The 18,606-nt window shown below is 39.0% G+C and overlaps 1 protein-coding gene across 1 annotated transcript in view; it reads left to right on the top strand.

Moving 5' to 3' along the window:
• The first annotated feature begins 332 nt into the window (after positions 1–332).
• PDE1A (phosphodiesterase 1A) overlaps positions 333–18,606 on the top strand; it is a 189,545-nt gene continuing 171,271 nt past the window's right edge. The window contains exon 1 of the mRNA XM_063341665.1: positions 333–351. The gene's annotated coding sequence lies outside the window, so the exon portion shown is untranslated. The remainder of the gene's footprint in view (positions 352–18,606) is intronic.

The following is an 18,606-nucleotide window of genomic DNA, read 5'->3' as shown; positions in this document are numbered from 1 at the left end:
AGTTGCAGTGTGGGTAGAATTCATTTTATCTGCTAGTAACTGTGTGGAGCAGTGTTGAGAGATGACATTTATTCCATTAAAACAAGTAAGAACTGGTCATAGTGCACAAGAGGAATGTATCTATTATTGTCTCTTTCAGATTTTTTTTAAAATAACTTTTTGTAATGTATAGTTGACTGTGGTATTCTTACAAACAGAAATTTAATTTGAAAATGTTTATTGGTTAGGAATGTAAAACTAAGGAAACATACATAAGTAGATTTTTCACTGATGAGCACTTTTTTTTTTTTTTTTTTTTTTTCAGAGATAAGCACAAAGGCCGTGGACATGTTGAATAACCTGATGTTCTGAGTGAGTTAGCAAAGTCTTTTTTTTTTGCATGTTCTCTAGCCTTCTAGTCTAAGGGGTAGGAAAGCATTTGCAAAAAGGCTCCTGGGTATGGATTTTATCTTTATCTAAGTTTTACTTTGTAGTGTACTCATTTCTTTAACACTTGTTTCTGTGAACGAAGGAGTTGAGGAACTGAGAATGGAATGGAGAATGATTTTAATATTATGTGTTTGGCACCTTTATGGGCTTGTTTTTAAATGCTGTAAGTTAAAAAAAATAAGTAGAATAGAGTATGTGTATGTTTCATTGCAACTGAAAAGTATTTACTCTCTCAGATACTTACAAACAGAAAACCTAGCAACTCTACAAATTCACATTAATGAGAATTAATGAGCTGTTATGTAAGTTAGTATTTAATTGATTTGGCTAAATGTCTGTATGAACAAATGCATTTTTTCTCATGCAAGTAATGTGTTTTGCATATGCAAATATAAGTGCTTGGAGCTCTTTCAATCCCCAGCAAATTCCAATGTGGTCTTTTGTGAGATTATAGAAGGCTCTGCCAAGTGTACTTTCAGATAATTTTTCTGAGCAAAGTTGGAATCTAAAAATTTCCCAAGAAAGCTTCAACTCATGCAATTTTCTGCCAATTTTGCAAAGTCAATAACAGGGATGAGCTAACTACACTTCGATATCTACCATAAAAAGTAAAAGAAATAAAATTACATTTAATCTTCCTTTTACCTTTGTCACAAATTTGAAATTGTGCTAAATATCATGGAGGTAGGCCCATGGTAGAGGTTTTCTCCAACTTGGATTTTCCTTATCTCTGTTCTGTACTTTGCTCACCATGCCATACGTCTGTCTTCAGTAGTAAGTACGTTTCACCATAACAATATATCAAAAGTCATCAGCTTGTGACACAAAGCATGTGTCTATCTAAAAGAAAACATTAATTCAAAAGAACTCTAAAGTACGTGCTGATACTTACTTGGAAGGGCATAGACCCTGCTAATAGTAACCAAAATCCAATAGAATGTTGTTCCAAGCCAGTTTAACATATATTTCATCTATACTTAATTTTAAGAACTGTTTATAGACACCATATTTGGTTAAGTTACTTTTTATTGTCATCAGTAGATAATGTCAGTCAGATGGGTCTGAATCTGCAGAAGGCATTACTTTTACTAAAGCTTCACTGAAATTAAATTTGGAATTTGAATGGATGCCCAGGAATGATGTCAGCTATAGCAGATTAAATTTGCTAAGGTCTATTCATTTAAAATGTGTTTTTAAAACAAAGCAGATAATTTGTCCAGACTTCAGCCTTTTAATTTTTTTAGCCTTTGTTTGGGCTAAATGAGCCATTATGCTTTGGGTTATTGAATATTAAATTTTAAATCAATTTTTTGGTACCTTTGCATAGAAAAACATATGTGCATATGTTTCAACAATAATTTTTAATTATTAAAAATTCATTATTTAACTGTCTTTTGCATACTGTCGTAATTTTCTCAATATTTTGGAGGAATGAGTAAAGGAAACGCAGAGAAATAATTATTGATGAGCAATATCGTCTGTTACTTATCCTCAAAAATCAAATACACAAAGTAGTTCTTCAAATACTTAATAGTGAAAACAGTATATAGCATGTAAGAAAATAGTTTAATAATTCAGTATTCTGTCTCTGGTACTATTGCATATTAGGTATACTTGGCCAAGATTTTGTATTATTGTAACAGGATAATTTTGGTTTTGTTCCGTCTGGTGATGTGCTTATGATCTGACTAAAGCCTGAAAATTGCTAGCCTTTTCATTTGTATACTATGTTACATTAATAGTAGTTGTCATTATTTATACTTAATCTGCTAAAAATCTTAATAACATAATTAAATCAATTGCATCCTGCAGCAATAAATTCTGCAGGTAAATTATATTGTCTATGTCCTTCTATTGGAGACAACGTGAAGTGTGCAGATTTCAAGTACTTCTTTAAAAGAACTTTCAATTAATTGGAAATGAAAAGTCCCAGCTTACTGCAGTGCAAAGTGAAGCTTGGCTAATACATCTTTATCCATTTTGGCAGTACTTTGCTGTATGTTAGAATCAGAGAGCCCCAGTTTTAGTCGGAAGGGACCTCTGGAGGTCATGTAGTCACACATGATCAAGCTACCTGGGGACTTGTCCAGCTGAGCCTTGAACATCCCCAAGGACAGCAATTCCACAGCCCCTCCGGGCAACCTCTTCCAGTACTTTACTGCCTGCGTGGTGAAGATTCTTTTCAAAATATTGGAATCCGTCATGGTAATTTTCCCCTCAAATACCGTAATTTCTCATGTTACTACTTGTCTGTTGTCATTTGTCCTATAAATGTGCACCTCTGAGAGGAGTGTAGCTCCATCTCCTCTGTATCCTTTGACTAGGTGGCTCTAGAGAGTAATGAGGTCTCCCCCGAGCCTTCTCTTCTCCAGGCTCCCCAGTTCCCTTGATCTTTCATAGATGATAGAGAGCAGCCTCACAAAGACCTTGTCTGGCTCCTTCAGCACCTTTGGATGCCTCCTATCTGGTCCCTTGGACTTGCTTATGTCCAAGTTGGTTAAGCGTTCCCTTCCCTTTCTCCCTCTTCAGTGAGTAATGCTTCATTCCCACAGTGTCTGTGAGGAAGCACAGGTATTTGGGAAGCCTCAGGACCAGCCTTTCCAGGGAAAAATAAAATGCTATTTTCTATTCTTTTTTAGTGAATTCCAAAGAAGATACTTGGGGATCTTCTTTACCATCCCTTCTGTTTTCCTTTTCCAAATTGTATCTTCACCTATGTGTGCACCTCTCTTTCACCAATGCTAGTAACTATCTTAATACCATGAGAATTTCTTGTCTGAGGCCAATCGGAGAAGGCAGGGGGAATAGGTTTGCCATTCCTGCAAAAGAAAAAGGTTGGCTAGGTTGCATCTATGTAGTTTTAGTCTCTGTTATTTCTGTGGGATATTAAAACTTGAGGATTCACTGACGCATAATGCTGAAATAGGGAGGTACTAAAGTAACCTTTATCTTACTGTTGTATTCTTCTTTTTCTGGACTTTGTCTTATACAAGGGTCTTTATGTGATCTGACCTATAATTTTTTTAAGAACTTCAGACATAATGTTACTTTCTGGTGCGAAAAATATCAAGCAGTAGGTTGCTAATGCTACAAAATGTTTATTAGGTTTCCTAATGTCATTAATCTCTGATCTCAGAAGCAGTACATGAATACTTTTTCACTCTCTTAGAAGAGCAGAAACAATGTTGGTTTGACTAAAGACAAGTGTAAAATGAAATCTTTCTAGCGTGTTCTGCAAAGGGAACCGGAGGATGACAAGGACAACAGCTTGCTGAACTTGGAGTTGTCACCGAAGCCAAGACGGATTATGCCTCGTATAACAACATCCTCAGTTATGAAAGAAAGACGGGTCCTTGTAGTAGGGGACTCAATTCTGAAGGGAGTGGAAGGTCCCATATGTAGACCAGACCCAATCTGTAGGGAAGTCTGCTGTCTCCCTGGGGCCAAAGTTAAGGATGTCCAGAGGAAACTCCCTACCCTAGTTAGGCCTACTGACTACTACCCTTTATTGATGTTTCAGTTAGGCAATGATGAAATTTCAGGAAGAAGCCTGAGGGCAGTGAAGAAAAACTTCAGGGCCCTGGGACGGATGGTTAGGGGATCAGGAGCACAAGTAGTGTTTCCTTCTATCCCAACAGTTGCGAAGATTGATGAGGAGATTAACAGGAAATGCCAGCTGACCAATGCCTGGCTCAGAGACTGGTGTCATCGTCAGGACTTCGGGTTCTTTGATCATGGGCTGCTTTTCAGGACACCAGGCCTGCTGGCAACAGATGGCAAAAGCCTGTCTCAAAGGGGTAAAAGGGTTTTAGGGCAAGAGTTGGCGGGGCTCATTGACAGAGCTTTAAACTAGATTTGAAGGGGGATGGGGATAGATCCAAGCTTGCTAGCAAAAAGCCTGAAAGCAGCATCCTGGCACTAGACTTGGAAAAGACAGGGGGCGTAACCGGGCTCCTTAGGAATAAGTCTGGGGGTGGCAGAATTTCGGCTCCCTCCAGTAAAAAGGAGAAAGGACCAATAGCCCAGCTGAAGTGCTTATACACTAATGCACGTAGCATGGGCAACAAACAGGAGGAGCTGGAAGCCATTGTACAGCAGGATAATTATGATGTAGTCGCCATCACAGAAACGTGGTGGGATGACTCACATAGCTATAGTGCTGCCATGGATGCCTATAGGCTCTTCAGCAAGGATAGGCAAGCAAGGAGAGGCGGGGCTGTGGCCCTGTATGTCAGGGAGCGTTATGAATGCTTTGAACTAAATGATGGTGTTACTGGGGTTGAGTGTTTATGGGTAAGAATCAGGGGCAGGGCTAACAAGGCAGATATCGTAGTAGGAGTCTGTTATAGACTGCCCAACCAGGATGAGGAGGCAGATGAAATATTCTATAAATGGCTGGGAGAAGTCTCAAGATCGCGAGCTCTTGTCCTCGTGGGGGACTTCAATTTGCCGGACATCTGCTGGGAATACAGTACAGGAGGGAGGGAACAGTCTAGAAGGTTCCTGGAATGTGCTGGGGATAACTTCCTGACACAGCTGGTGAGAGAGCCAACTAGGGAAGGTGCCCTGCTGGATCTGTTGTTTGTAAACAGGGAAGGTCTTGTGGGGGATGTGAAGGTTGGAGGCTGTCTGGGGAACAGTGACCATGAAATGATAGAGTTTTTGATTCTGGGAGAAGCAAGGAGGGGGTTCAGCAGAACTGCTACCTTGGACTTCCGGAGGGCGGACTTTGGGCTTTTCAGGAGCCTGGTTGACAAAGTCCCCTGGGAGGCAGTCCTCCAGGGCAAAGGAGCCCAGGAAGCCTGGATGTTTTTCAAGTCTTAAAGGTGCCGGAGCAGGTTGTCCCCATGTGCTGGAAGACAAGCCGTCGGGGGAAAAAGACCGGCCTGGCTAAACAGGGAGCTAGTGTTGCAACTTAGGGAAAAAAAGAGGATTTATGGCCTTTGGAAGGAAGGGCAGGCCACTCAAGAGGACTACAAAGAGGTAGTGAAGCTATGTAGGGAAAAAAATCAGGAGTGCCAAAGCCCAGCTAGAACTAAACCTGGCTTCTGTTGTCAAGGACAACAAAAAAAGTTTCTATAAATATATTAGCAATAAAAAGAGGACTAAGGATTATCTCTGTCCTCTAGTAGATGGGGCCGGTAACATAGTGACCAAGGATGAGGAAAAGGCTGAGGTACTTAATGCAGTCTTTGCCTCAGTCTTCAGCAGTAGGACCAGTTGTTCCCTGAGTACCCAGCCCCCTGAGCTAGAAGACAGGGATGGGGAGCAGAATGAAGCCCCTGTAATCCAAAGGGAAATGGTGAGGGACCTGCTTCAGCACCTGGAGGTGCACAAATCTATGGGGCCGGGTGGGATCCACCCAAGGGTATTGAAAGAGCTGGCAGAAGTGCTCGCCAGGCCACTTTGCATCATTTATGAGCAGTCCTGGACAACCGGGGAGGTCCCAGCTGACTGGAGGTTGGCAAATGTGACACCCATCCACAAGAAGGGCCGGAAGGAGGATCCGGGGAACTACAGGCCAGTCAGTCTGACCTCGGTGCCTGGGAAGGTCATGGAACAGATCCTCCTCAGTGCAATTACACGGCACATGCAGGAGAACAGGGTGATCAGGCCCAGTCAGCATGGGTTTGTGAAGGGCAGGTCACGTCTATCAAACCTAATATCCTTCTATGATAAGGTGACCCACTTAGTGGATGAGGGAAAAGCTGTGGATGTTATCTACTTGGATTTTTGCAAAGCTTTTGACACTGTTTCCCACAGCATTCTCCTGGAGAAACTGGCTGCTCATGGCCTGAACTCGGTGTACTCCTCGCTGGGTAAAAAACTGTCTGGACAGCTGTGCCCAGAGAGTGGTGGTAAATGGAGTTAAATCCAGTTGCTGTCTGGTCACAAGTGGTGTCCCCCAGGGCTCGGTGCTGGGGCCGGTTCTCTTTAATATCTTTATCAATGATCTGGATGAAGGGATCGAATGCACCCTCAGTAAGTTCGCAGATGACACTACACTGGGCGGGCGTGTTAATCTGCTTGAGGGTAGGTTGGCTCTGCAGAGGGATCTGGACAGGCTGGACCGATGGGCTGAGGTCAACGGTATGAGGTTCAACAAGGCCAAGTGCCGGGTCCTGCAGTTGGGTCACAACAACCCCATGCAGCGCTACAGGATTGGGGCAGAGTGGCTCGAAAGCTGCTCGGCAGAAAAGGACCTGGGGGTGTTGGTTGACAGCCGGCTGAATATGAGCCAGCAGTGTGCCCAGGTGGCCAAGAAGGCCAACAGCATCCTAGCCTGTATCAGGAATAGTGTAGAGAGATGGGGGCTGACCTCTTCTCCCTGGTGACAAGTGATAGGACGAGAGGAAACGGGTTCAAGTTATGTCAGGGGAGGTTTAGATTGGATATTAGGAAACATTTTTTTCACTGAAAGGGTTATTAAACATTGGAATAGGCTGCCCAGGGAGGTGGTGGATTCACCATCCCTGGAGGTGTTTAAAAAAAGGGTAGAAGGGGCACTTAGGGACATGGTTTAGAAGTGGCTTTTGTCAGGGTAGGTTAAAGGTTGGACTTGATGATCTTAAAGATCCCTTCCAACCTCAGCGATTCTATGATTCTATTCTATGATTCTATATTGGTGCACCTACATTTTGTCTTGTATACTCATCATAGCACTTGGACAAGTTATGTTTCTGCTTGTTTGTCTGTTTTTCTTCTGTTTTCCTCATAGTTTAATACAATTTCCTACACCAGCACAAGTTAGTTATGAAATTCAGAAAGACAGGTATAAAGTTCTTGTAAAACTTCTAGCTGCTTTTTTTTGGTTCAAAATAGCTGCTTTTTTATACAAGGTGAGTATATATCTTAAAACTGTATTAGAAATTGTGTTATCCACTACCCTTTAACTTCTCTAGTCTTCTTTATTAAGTCTTTCAAAAGAAAGGGGAAGTTAAATTAAAAAAAAAAAGTTCATGTGATACATAAGGACTGTGTAAACCTTTGCTAATTTTAGCAACACTCTTGAACAATCAGCGTCTGTAGCCCCAAAAGCTCTTTCCTCTTCAGAACTCATTAGTCAAATAATTCAGTCAAGTTTTAACTGATTTGCAAAGATGCCATAGCATGGTTAAGTTCACAGTGAAGACATTTTACTCTGACCCCACCGTTTGCACAACAGTTGAGCAAGATTTTGGCACTGCTTAGTTACCTAAAGTGGAAATTCTCTGCTGTTGGACATTTGACCTGACGAGATGCATCCCAGAGTCCTGAGGGAACTGGCTGATGTAATTGCCAAGCCACTCCCCATGATATTGGAAAAGTCATAGCAGTCAGGTGAAGTCCCCGGTGACTGGAAAAAGGCAAACATTGCACCATTTTTAAAAAAGGTAGAAAGGAGGACCCTGGGAACTACTGACCTGTCAGCCTCACCTTTGTGCCTGGAAAGATCATGGAACAGATCCTCCTAGAAGCTATGCTAAGGCACATGGAGGACAGGAAGGTTATCTGAGACAACCAGCATGGATTCACCAAGGGCAGGTCCTGCCTGACCAACCTAGTGGCCTTCTATGATGGAGTGACTACATCAGTGGACAAGGGAAGAGCTATGGATGTTGTCTATCTGGACTTCTGTGAGGCCCTTGACACAGTCTCCCCCAACATCCTTCTCTCTAAATTGGAGAGAGATGTATTTGGTGGGTGGACTGTTTGGTGGATGAGCAACTGGTTGGACGGTCGCATCCAGAGCATAGTGGTCAATGGCTCAATGTCCAGATGGAGACTGGTGACAAGTGGTGTCCTACTGTGACCAGTACTGTTTAATATCTTCATCAATGACATAGACAGTAAGATCGAGTGCACCCTCAGCAAGTTTGCAGACGACACCAAGCTGAGTGGTGTGGCTGACACGCCTGAGGTACAGGATGCTATCTAGAGGAACCTGGACAAGCTTGGGAAGTGGGCCCATGTGAAACTCAACGGTTCAACCAAGCCAGGTGCAGGGTCCTGGGTTGGGGCAACCCCTGGTTATCTATACAGGCTGGGGGATGGAGGGATTGAGGGTAGCCCTACAGAGAAGGACGTGGGGTACTAGGGGATGACAAGGTGGACCTGAGCCGACAATGTGTGCTCGCAGGCCAGAATTCCAGCCATATCCTGTGCTGCATCAGAAGAAGTGTGGCCAGGAGATCAAGGGAGGTGATTCTGCCCTTCTACTCTGCCCTTGTGACAACTCAGCACAGGAAAGACATGGACCTGTTGGAGTGGGTCCAGAGGAGGGCCACAAAAATGATCAGAGGGCTGGAGCACCTCTCCCGTGAGGACAGGCTGAGAGAGTTGGGGCTGTTCTGCCTAGAGAAGAGAAGGCCCTGCAGTAACATTGCAGCAGCATTTCAGTGCTTAAAGGGGGCCTACAGGAAAGACGGGAACAAACTTTTTAGCAGGGCCTGTTGTGATAGGACAAATGGTAATGGTTTTAATCTAAAAGAGGGTAGAATTAGAGTAGATAAAAGGAAGAAGTGTTTTACTGTGATGGTGGTGAAACACTGGCACAGGTTGTCCAGAGAGGTGGTAGATGCCCCATCCCTGGAAACATTCAAGGTCAGGCTGGATGGAGCTCTGAGCAACCTGATCTAGTTGCACTCATTGCAGGGGGTTTGGACTAGATGACCTCTAAAGGTCCTTTCCAACCCCAACTATTCTACGATCTGCACAGGGAATGCTTCTTTTCCTGTTTTATTTCACTCTCTGCTGCAGCTAAATTTTGACCCCAGGAGTGGTCTGTTTTTCCTGAGAATTAGGTGGCAGTGTATACCTTCTTACCAGTAACTGTGAGCTCTTCTATAGTAAGTGGGTTTGTGGAGAACAGCTTTTCTTGTCTGTTGAAAGGGAAAAGGAATAATACTTTACCCAGCTGGGATGTGCTGGACAGCATTGTTCCTTAGGTACTGTGTCACTGAACAGAGCCACTTTGGGTACCTATCTTTTGAAATGTCATGAGGACTGGAAAGCTGCTTGCAGTTATCCCAGTAACAGTCTCACTCCTGAACTGTGTAATTTGAAAATACCGATACCACTGACAGAAAAAGAAAAGTTTCGAATTTGAGAGGTTTAGGTTTCCTCCTGTAAAAATCTCCCAAGTCATCATTTTTTCATAAAACCACATTGTTTAGTTTCAGTTACATTCACTATTACACTTCTATTTTCAGAGAACACAATTCAAACTTTTTTTTAATATATCTAGTGTTTTTGCAAAGTAAATTTATGTTTCTCTATGAAGTACAGTCTTTCATTAAAAACTTAGTTGTATAACTATAGAAAAGCACCATTTCCAAATTCTACGAATAATCCATCAATGATTCAGGGTTTAAACTCTGTAACAACTGATGATAATTCAGTAATAGAGCTAAATTCTAATACTGCAATAATCAGATGATATCAGTTTGAGATAGGGTACAGGGACCAATCAAGGTTTTCCTAATTCGAGGACCAGATACCATATGTCATTCGTGTTCTGTGAAGGTTTGTTGGAATGCAAAATGAAACAAAATTCACATGATGGAATGCTGAAAAGGCTGAATTAGAACAGCGTGCTAGAAGTAATTGGTAGCTTTTTTTTTCTTGCTAAAAATGAGCAAAGAAAACAATGTTATTGATTTCTGACAAATACTAGACAATTTAAATGTTAGACGATTTGTGAATAAATGAAGAATCATTAACATAGTGAGGGAAAAAAACCCAATTGTGAACTTTGCATACACAGTAATGGCCTCTGTAGTATTTTTATCACTCAAGAAAGTGGTTTCAATATCATTTTGATACTTATCTCAAAATGCCATCTCAGGGCTCAGCAACTATGAAAAGACACATGAAAAGTTTGTAATTCTTAGGAGGAGAACTGAGAATAAAACTTGTGAGTTTTACATGAAAATTTACATGTGAATAGTATGAAACTGAATGGTGTGGACAATGTGAACAGGAAATAATTATCTAATGTTCCTCTAACGCAAGAATTTAGGGAGATCATATGCAATCAGCATGCATTACACTCAAAACATACAAATGACAATGTATTTGCTGTAATGGGTTATTGAAGTGTAGAATGAATTTCACCAGGATGTTGTGGAGAAGAATGAATAAGGGATCTGAAGAAGGTTTTAGGCAAATTCACATGGAATAAATCTGGCATGGGCCATGGGACATGGTATCAAATGTAACCTCTGGCTCAAAAAGTCCCTAGTTTGGGAAGATGCTGGAGAAGGCTCCTTTTATGCTTACCTAATACCTAATTTCATATTTGTTCTCTAGATATGTAACATTGGCTGGTTTTGCAGACAGGATATTGGCATGCAATAATGGAATCAAAGGTCTTTATTGCCCTCATATTCCAGAAACTGGTCTGTTTTAATGAAGGAAAGGAAAGATATTATTCGGGCTATATCCAGCATTTTAGTGGTCTCAGTAACATTCTGGCAGGTGCTTCAGTTTAAACTTGAGCTGTGACTGTTTAGTATAAATGTTAGCAAGAATTTCAGAGTTACAGCTCAAATCATGTGATATTAAAAGTTTAAGATTAATGACTGGAGTGCATTCTTTCTGTTTTATCTGCCAAACTTTAATACCTTTGCTGAAAGATAAGATGACAGGCGATATTTCCTGTTGTGTAAAATTCCTGCTCCGTGACACAGAGGCCAGATCCTTCATAATGCTTTTACCACCCTAAGACCCATTTGTAAAGGACCACCCAGTGCAAAGGATTGTATCATTCTGCGGCCCCTATTTTGCAGTTTTTGTATCAATCGCTTTTTGTTTCACTGCTGATATGCCCAACAGCCTCGCAAAAAAAAGTTCCCTAGGCCTCAGTAAGAGCTGAATCAGGCCTTATGAAAATAGTGGAACCATCCATGTTATATTACCACTTTCTGAAGTGAAAAAACACCTTAGTTTACACATTCATTAAAATCAGTATGGACTCACCAAAGTTTTTCTCTATATGAAAGGTAAATTAACTGCTTTTTGCATGTATAAATACAAGCCAGTGTCATTAAGTTCACTGAGATAATTTAAATGTTATCAATTGCTCGGACCATTTTTATAAACAATCAAAGTATATTAAATTACATTTGGGTACTAGAAAAGTTTTAAACTAGGTTTGTGTGTTTGGGGTTTTTTTTGTCAAATGATGGCTTTCCTTCAAATTTTTCAGGAAGGTATATAGTCATGAGGAAATCCCACTAATCCTTAAATGGGCTGCATTTAGTGAAAAATTTTATAGCCTGAAATAAAAACCTGTATTATTTAAGATCTTTACCAGACTCAAAATGTTACATGCGAACTGCAAAGATTTTTTCATGTCTATGTTCATGTTGTTAAAATATGACTTCATGAACATCGTATTTTATTCCAGTCGTTTTCCATCACAATATGATGAATGCTTTTCATATCCTAATGTACAATCGTCTTTAAAACAAAGTAGCAAAAACCAACAACAGAAAACCCCACATCGCCATGTGATGTTTGATAAAGCTGGCTGTTATATTAGAATAGAAACACTGCACCTCTTTTTCTATCTATATTGTTAATTATGTGTTTGACTTGAAATATTCCCTGAACTTATAATTTGGAAATTTTTAGAGGATATACTGTCATTTTTTTATCAGAGGAAAAACAAAATGTTAGGTTTTAATTCCATTTCTAGCTTCTCCTTTTCTGCAATGATAGTCAGATATCTGTCCTAACGGTCATCATTTAGGCCTCAAATGCTGGCCTGAAAAGTGGTTAACAGCGTAAAGATGCTTAAAATAGTTCTGAACTGACAGTAAATCACTAGTCCTTTATGCTGTTTTACTGGTTTTTTTCCTTACACGTTCACCCAGGCTATTTTGTAGCCTGAAATAAGAAAGGGTTTATTTTCTATCTTTTACTTATCTTTTATTAAAAGTCATATAAATAATCTGATTGATGAACCCATCAGTGTTGGAAGCTATCAAACATATGATACTTTTGCTAAGCACTAGTTATTAAAAAAATTGCATGAGCTTAATCTTTCTGGTGACAAATTAAGTTACTTCACAGAAAACAGCTGTGGCAGCACAGAAAATAGAACAGTTTGAGAGCTCAGCTGGGACAGTCGGGCTGATTTCACAATGAAGTTATTTTAACAAACACTGAAAATCATTTTGATCTTGTGAAAGAGTGACAAATGTACCTTTTTGTTGGAGATTTAAGAACTCTGATTTTTTTACTTCATCAACAAGATTATATGGTGATTGGAGTATAATCTGTAGGTATGGACAAGAAGAAGCAATGTACTGCAGAGAGGGATTATAAGGCAAGAGATGAAAATGGAAAAAAATCCTATTATTTAGAGTTGGAGCTAAAACAGTTAAAAATGAGGAACAAGTTTATTAGTAAAGCGAATAATTAAACACTGGAACAATTTAGAAATAAGTATGATTCTTTCTTAGTATTATCTATTACTCTAATCTGTAAAATGAAATAAAAAGTGTTTTCGTAAAGATATACTTCAACAATACCATTGCTTTTGAAAGTGATGTGGAATTGGTCAAACTAGTGTGCTAATCAGTGTTCAGCAATGCACCTGACTGGGTAAAACAAAGCACCTTTTAGATCATAGATCGTGCACATATACTCATTGCTTTCCAGGGATACTTTCTGGAGAGTCAGAAATATTTTCATTTTGAGTGAAGTACAAACTGCTATTTGTTGTTAAAGTGCTTCTAGAATATTGATAGCATGGATATTTTTAAGAACACTTTCTCTCATTATAAGAAAATGACTGTACTTTATTAATGGAAATGAAAATTAGATTTTACCAGCCATGAGAATTCTGCTGCGAGTAGCTGTGTTCTTGTGCTTATGTGCTATCCCATTGCTTCTCCACGGGACCCGCTGCTATCTTCTTTTTCCCAGGATATATTTGAATATCTCAACCCGAGCTAATTAAAATGCCTATTTGCAAAATCAAGACTAAAGAAACTGAAATAAAAAAGATGCAGGGACTGTCTGTATTTCTGATAGATTTTTGGCTGTCCTGTTCTTAAGCTTCAGTGAAAAAGATTCCATTATCACCCTGGGTATCCAGCTCTAGTGTTTAACTATCATAATTAGAGAATGTTTCTTAATTTCTAGCCTAACCTTTGTCTGTTACAAATGAAACTGATTACTTCTTCTGCTACCCTAACTATATATTGACAACCACTGATTTTTTTTTTAGTATTGGCATCCAATATATTATTAAAAAAGCATCATACGCCACCAAGCTCTTTTGTTTTATAGACTAATTATTGTATCCTTTCTTTATGCTAACTTTATTCTTTATATATATTTATCTATGCTCATGCTATCATGGTATTTTTTATTGTTGTTTGCCTCTGGACTCACTCTTATATCCCCAAACTATTAAAACTTGGTTCCTAAAACTGGACAGAAAAGTTTACCTGAGAGCTCCTAAACACTTCCTGTATTTTGCATTTACTTATTTATATTCTGAAATTTGCCTTTTTTAGCAGCATGATTACCTTGTTGACTTAATAATGAGCAGGGAGAGCCCTGATTTGGTAAGGTAGCTGTGTCAGATCGAGCAGAAATTCTTCAGCTCTTTTCACTTCTGTAAGCTGATAAATTCATGCTTGGTTTATGCTCAGTTTGTGTTCTATTTCAAGGGAAACCACATCACTGTTCTATTAAATATTTTTAAATTTTTTAACACGGTAGAGTGAGTTCACTCCTCCATCTCCCAGAGCTCGACATAAGTTCTGTCTGAATTAATCTCCAGGCATTTTTTTGTTATTGCTAGAATGTTTACAACTATTTACACATGCTAAAAATGGTCAGAAATTTTGTTGATGGAGATTAATAGAGGCAGGAAGCATTATAATGATAAATAGACAAACAAATAGAAGAAAAATAAGATAGCCCCAAAAAGGATTCTGATGAGCTGTGTAGGGCTTACTCTTCCTTTACACTCCTTTTTTGTAAGTCTTTATCGTTAGCGCAACTTCACCAGCCGTATCAAAGTTTAGTCATCAGTGTTAGTAACTGTACAGAGTGAATAAGATGGAGTAATGGTGATCTTCAGTTCCCACCCTACCCAGCAGTCCTAGCAGTGGTCTGAGAATAATGTCAGGTGAAAAAAAAAAAAAATTAATGAAAAATGTCTGTGGTGGAGGAGCTATAGCTATTCTCAAGGTAAAAAAAGCTCTTTTTGTCGTGTATCTGACAAAAGATGTGAACTTATTGCTAATGTACTCCTCCATCAGTAATGCATTTGGCATTAAGAATGGTTCAGTTGCTCCCCTGGCCTCAGGTTTCAACCTGTGAACGCAAGTAGTTTTGCTGGTGTCCACTAACAGTCAGTCTTTAAACATACGTTTTACATTCAGTTGCTCAAGGGTCAATAAACAAATTAATAAGGTAGGTAATTAAATCATGCTTTTAGAACCTTTCATTCTAAGCAGTCTAATATTTAAGAAATAAACAAATGTTTTATTGGAAAACTCATCATTTTCATTGCTTTTAGACTTGAATCCACATATTTCTCTCTTCTAATTTTTGTTTGGAAAATGTATGCATAGACATTTATACCAAATCATGAGTTGATATGAAAAATTTGACAGAGAGATATTTTGCCAGCACAACTTTAAAACTTACCTAAACTTTACCTTTACACTTTGGTTGAACTTGCATGTTCCAATGATATTAAACACATTTAAGTGATACTAAACATCTGACTGTCAGCAGAGTTTTGCTCTTGTCGTTAATCTTTTTGCATGCTAGGCTGTTGAACTAATTTTTAAGTGTGCTGCCAGTTTTTACCCTCAGTTTAATACTCCACTCATCTTTTAAGATGTTTAAAAGCCAAAAGCCGGAGTCCATCTTGCTGGATTTAAGGTTAAATTGCAGACTATGTTAAGAAAAGGCCCTTCTGATTTCAGCTGCGCTTAGATTTCAGGTTAGAAGTGTAGAGGTTCTAAATAGACTAATTCTGAATCAGATAATACTGTGCATACTCCAACACAGTCACATCATGTACTTAATAATATTCAATACGATTTTCTTCTTTTTAAAACTGACTTTTGGAGAATATTAATTTTGTACAGACTGAATTTTTTGAATTTAGAGGCTGTGAAAATTAAGCTTGCGTTTGCTGATTTTTCTTGGGTTCCTTACATGTCTTCTGTAGGTTTTTGTACTATATAGCAAATTATCCAGGCTGGGTTGAAGGATGTGTGGAAGATATTCTTGGTTCTTTCTTAGGGACTCTCCATATATTTACTTTTCTATCATGCATATGCAGTACCAATGACTCCATCAGCTTGTTTACTGGAGCAGAAGGCATTCTGCAAAGGTTTTATGGGAGCCTTTATATAAATTCAGGAGGAAAGCTATTGCATCTACAGATACTTTTTATTAATTTTAAATTTAATCAAAAGTATTTTTCTATGTCATGAGAAGCACTTTTATATTGAATAAAGTTTTCTATCACTTAGTATTCTGTTCCCAGCGATGGGCAGGAAAAAAATACTTGGGAAAGGAATATAGCAAAGAAGAGGTACATAGAGTGATCTTCTTTAATACGCTTTTTTACCTTGTAACATCCCACAGTTTGTTCACATCTTGAGCTGGAGGTTTCATGTGAACTGTTTTGTTTAACAGCCATTGTTGGATTGTGGTTAGTATCTTATCTAGTCCTTTTGGAAATAATTTATATTTCTGGTCTTCACCATTGCTCCATGATGTCAAGTTCCACATTTAGTAGCACAATAGGTGCAGAATTACTTTCCTGGAGAATTTTAGTTCTGTTCCATTAACTCATTAACACTTATATAAATTAAAGTAGTTATCAGGGATGTTGTAAAGTGGAAATACAAATTTTCCTGTTAATTATTTATTTGTTTTGTTGATTCTTATCCTCTGCTTTCCCTATTGTTTTGCCTGCCAGTCAGCCACTACTGAATGCCCTTTTTCTCATGTTTTCTCTGAGGATGAAAGAGATTTGGTGTGGGATTGGGGCTTTCTTCTCTCACTGGTAGGAGAGGTCCCAAGTGAACCCTGACAACCCAGGTCAGGCTTTCCCCAGACTATGTGAAGTAGGAATGAAGGTAGTACAGTATTCAGTATTAACTGGTTATTTTTTGAAGGGAAAGCCATTTTCTGATAACCCAAACATCAGATCCTCTAGCAACAGTTTAGATAGTCACGGTTTATCTTTCTGTACACACCTTCTGAATTTTTCCAATTTTTCATCTTCAATGGGATTGATATGGGCACCCAGAGTGTGAGAAGACAGGTTTGAAAAACTTCTCATCTTTATTTTGCACTTTCTTCTGATTGTTGGAGCATGATCTATAGATTTAAACAGCAACACAATACTTGTGACTGTCTCCACATTCAATAAAATCCAGAGAATCAGATTTCTTTTACTTCCCCCACCCCCCGCTAAAGTAGGAGCCAAGGTGGGTCCAGGTAATATCTGCAAGAAAGTAAGTGTGTATTTATGGCATTTAAAAATGAAAATAATCAGATTACGTGTTTAGTTATTTTTATTGCTTTCCTCTCTTGATCAAGTGGCTGTTTCATAGATGCGATATGCTGCCATTACTAACTGGATTTTTCCTTCAATATTTTTATAACCTGGATTGAAGAGGTGATGATCATCTTATTTTTCTTTAAAGCAAAAGCATACATGAATGAAGACCTTGATGCTTTTAAAAACACTGTTTGATGTATAATCTGCTTTCAAGGTATCACATGCAATACTGTCTATCACCCAGAGCTGCCCCAAATTTACAGGAGGTGCTTGGGTTTATGATGCAGAAGGTCTTGTGTCTCGAAGGGAACGCCTTTGCCCTTCTGTCCTGAAACTCAGATTTGTAGTTCAGGTTTGGAAGGGACTGCTATATGGGGTGTAAAGAATTGACTCTACCTGTTTGGGCTCAACTACTAGTGGAAAACTGGTTTACAGTAAAAACAGCTACGGTAAGGGTAGATTCCCTAATTTACATCTTCAGTTTGAGATGAAGAGACTTTTTTTTTTCTCTGCTGGCATCTGTTCTGTTACAGTCTTTTATAAATATCAAGAAACATTTTCTTGTTGCCATGGTCTTGGTAAGTAACGTATAGCAAAAGGGAACGATTTTCTTGTTTTCTCTGTTGAGTAGCTCAAAATGAGTGCTTGAAATAACCTCTTTTAGACAATAATTATCTGAAACAACTTTACTCCATGTTGTCTTTGTCTACACACATCTTGCCACCATGGACTAGTTATTTTCTTTACATCTGATGTAGTTCAGTGGGTGTAGTTCAGTGTAGTTCAAATGCTTTGCCAAATCCAGATTTCCTAATTCCTTTTGCCTTGTATTCTTTCTCTGTCTTTCCCTAGTTGTACGCTCATACCAATAACTTGGCAGTTACATTTTTCACAGCCAGACACAGCTTTTGTGGTTCTAATGACTTTTACCTCACTGTTACCTCTTCTGTGCATGATTATCAAAATTGTAATGACTTCATAAGAACTCCTAAAGAAGAGACTGACAACGTATGAAATGTGATTAAACAGGCAGTGGCCTGTGATAAAAGGAACACAACTAACCTGGAACATTTATATTCTACAACATTGTGGGGGCAGTCTTGCCCTTTTTGACATTGAAAAGTAACAATCTCGTTGTTATGAAGTACACTGTTATCCTTGCAATCCTCTGTGGCAATTTCAATCCATCGTTTTTCAACAGTGCTGCTAGTTCTAGAATGCTTTCCTCTCTTTGCAAAAATCAGCGTATTAGTTTTGTAGCCAAACTGCTTCCTAAGGAGTTCCTAAAAGTTAGTGTTTGTTTCATGAATATTCCTCTTCAACTTCAGCCGATGGTTTTCAAAACCAGTTTGCCAATTCATCCTAAATAAAGAAGTTAAAAGCCACCAAACCTTAAAAACCTGTAACCTCTATTTTCTTAGGTTGTGCCGATTGTCCCATGATGCTGTATAAGCTACATGCAATTGCTAAAGTTCCTGTTTTCCGAAACTTTAATCCAGTTTTCAGTGGTTCTTTGTAGTCATGTTTTGAACAAGGCAACCACAGCTTCTCGCTTTGTTTCTGAAGTATTACAATTAAGTACTGAAAATTTGAGAGTCACTTTTAATGGGAAGTAAAGCTAAAGAAAACTTAGAACTATTCTG

The sequence above is a fragment of the Chroicocephalus ridibundus genome, chromosome 7 (assembly GCF_963924245.1).
Source record: "Chroicocephalus ridibundus chromosome 7, bChrRid1.1, whole genome shotgun sequence".
Taxonomy (NCBI): Eukaryota; Metazoa; Chordata; class Aves; order Charadriiformes; family Laridae; genus Chroicocephalus; species Chroicocephalus ridibundus.
Note: the sequence above shows the minus strand (reverse complement) of the source record. Positions and strands in the feature narration are given on the sequence as shown.